Genomic DNA, 2,999 nt, shown 5'->3' with positions numbered 1-2,999 from the left:
TTCTGGTCCCCCCGCCCCACCCGCCTCCCTCCCAATCCAACCGCTCAGCCTAACCCAGACAGACAGGCCGGTGCCGACGGCTCAGCGAGTTAATGAGGGGTTGTGCTCTGGCGACTGTACTCCCCACCACACACACACACACACCCCTCCAAAGAGGTTGTGGACTTAACCCTTCACAGGCTGTTTCTTCCCTCTGCAGCAGTGGGCTCTCATGCTTAGACTGGCGGAAGTAAAAATAGTGCGGCAGTGGGTGCAAGAGGCACATATGCGGGGAGAAAGAGAAAGAGAGAGAGAGAGAGAGAGAGAGAGAGAGATGGTGTGTGGGGGGATGGATAGATAGATGGGGTGGGGATATAAATATAGATATAGAGAGAGACAGTTGATTCTTCTGAATGACCCATCCAGCTTAAATGGCCCATTCCCAATGGACTGGCCAGCCTAGGTGTAAGCTACCTTGTGGGTGTTCCCCCAACAATGATCACATCTGAGATACAGACACATACACAATATTCATAACTTCAGCTACAGGGATGATACATGGGTTGAATCAGGATAGTCACAGAGTCACCATAAAACCACAGAATCATACGACTGGAAGGGACTGTGAAAAGTCATCAAGTCCAGACCTCTGCTTTCACGGGGACCAATCACCATCTAGACCATCCCTGAGAGGTGTTTGTCTAACCTGCTCTTAAATATCTCCAGTGATGGAGATTCCACAACCTCCCTAGGCAATTTATTCCAGGAAGTTTTTCCTAATGCCCAGCCTAAACCCAATGTGGAATTATGTATAAAAAAATGCTCTCAAAACAAGAACAAGGTAAAACTTTAGCATCTATAAGTCCACTCAGTCCTATTTCTTGTTCAGTCAATCACTCAGAGAAATAAGTTGGTTTCCATTTGTGGGAGAGAATGCTGCCCGCTGCCTGTTTACAATGTCACCAGAAAGTAAGAACATGGCACTATTGTAGCTGGCATCACAAGGTATTTTCATGCCAGATGCGCTAAAGATTCATGTGTCCATTCCTGCTTCCACCAGCGTTCCAGAGGACATGCCTCCATGCTGATGACAGATTCTACTCGAGGATTATCCAAAGCAGTATGGACCAACTCGTGTTCATGTTCATCATCTGAGTCAGATGCCACCATTTTTTGGGGTGATTTGGCGTCTGTGGTTTCTGCCTTTGAGTGTCGCTCTTTTAAGACTTCTCCACATGCTCCACATGGCATTCCTCTCCGATTCTGGAAGGCACTTCAGAGTCTTAAACGTTGAGTGGAGTGCTGTGGTTATCTTTAGAATGCTCACCTTGGTACCTTGTGTTTCATCAAAGTGTTCTTAAAACAAACAACATCTGCCAGGACATCATCTGAGACCGTATCACACAAAGCGTGTGGCAGAATGCAGGTAAACCAGGACAGGAGACATACAGTTCTCCCCAAACGAGTTGAGTCACACATTTAATTAACACATTATTTTTTTAATGAGCATCAGGAGCACGGAAGCATGCCCTCTGGAATGGTGGCTGAACATTTAGCCTGTCTGGCATGTAAAGACTTTGCAAACACCAGTCACCAAAGGGCCATGCAGGCGCCTGTTCTCATTTTCAGGTGACACGGTAAACAAGAAGCAGGCAGCAAGACTGAGGGGGGATTTGGTAGCAACCTTCAAATTCTTGAAGGGAGGTTCCAAAGAGGATGGAGAGAGGCTGTTCTCAGTGGTGACAGATGCAGAACAAGGAGCAATGGGCTCAAGTTACAATGGGGGAGGTCTAGGTTGGATATTAGGAAAAACTATTTCCCTAGGAGGGTGGTGAAGCACTGGAATGGGTTACTTAGGGACGTGGTGGAATCTCCATCCTTAGAGGTTTTTAGGTCTCGGCTTGACAAAGCACTGGCTGAGTTGATTTAGTTGGGATTGGTCCTGCCTTCGTCAGGGGGCTGGACTTGATGACCTCCTGAGGTCTCTTCCAGCTCTATGATTCTAGGATTCTAGGATTATCTCCTGCAAATGGAAATCAATTTGTTAGTCTGAGTGATTGGCTGAACAAGAAGTAGGACTGAGTGGACTTATAGGCTCTGAAGTTTTACAATGTTCTGTTTTGGAGTGCAGTTTTTTAATATATAATTCTACATGTGTAAGTTCATCTTTCGTGACAAAGAGATTGCACCTGTATTAGGTGAAATTAAAAATGCCAATTCTTTTTGTTTTTTAGTATGCAAATATTTTAATCAAAAATAAAGTGAGCACTGTACATGTTGAATTCTGTGTTGCAATTGAAACCAATTAGTTTGAAAATGTAGAAAATATCCAAAAATCTTTAGATACATGGTATTCTATTATTGTGCACGATTAATCGCGATTAATTTTTGTTGTTGCTTGACAGCCCTAATATATAATAACCGGACGACTTACCCGGTGTTGCTCTGATCCTTCAGGGCAGGGGGCTGACGGTGTGTGAGGGAGTACAGGAGTCATGTTTGAGGGGAGGAGGGGCTCAGGGCAGGGGATGTTGTGTGGGGGGTATTGGAGTCAGGGCTAGGGGGTGATCAGGGGCTCAAAATAGGGGGCTGGAAGTGTGAGGGGTACCGGAGCCAGCAGGGGCTGTGCTGCCCGGGCGGCAGCTCTTCAGGGCTGACCGTGGAGGGGGCTGTACTGGCTGGGGGGGGGTGGGCAGGCAACTTACTTCCATCACTGCCCCCTGCTGGCCCAATGGGGTTATAGCTGTCCCAGTCCCCATATCTAGCCCCTTGCAGCCCCCTGTGGTCATGACATGGTATAACTGTCCCTGCTAACAGCCCCCTCCCTTTCCGTGTTACTCAAAACAAACCCATTCCAGGCACATCCCATTGTCCTGGCACAACCAAACCCTGCCCTTGCTTTCAGTGACGATCAGAGGAATCTGTGTCCCGAATTCGGTGGGCCTAGCTCTTGACTAAGCAGGCAGACGGACAGACAGACTCACTCCATCGCAGATAAACCCTCTCAAATATATAGTAGA

The sequence above is a fragment of the Pelodiscus sinensis genome, chromosome 5 (genome assembly GCF_049634645.1).
Source record: "Pelodiscus sinensis isolate JC-2024 chromosome 5, ASM4963464v1, whole genome shotgun sequence".
In the NCBI taxonomy this organism is placed as follows: Eukaryota; Metazoa; Chordata; order Testudines; family Trionychidae; genus Pelodiscus; species Pelodiscus sinensis.
This window is presented reverse-complemented; position numbering follows the sequence as displayed.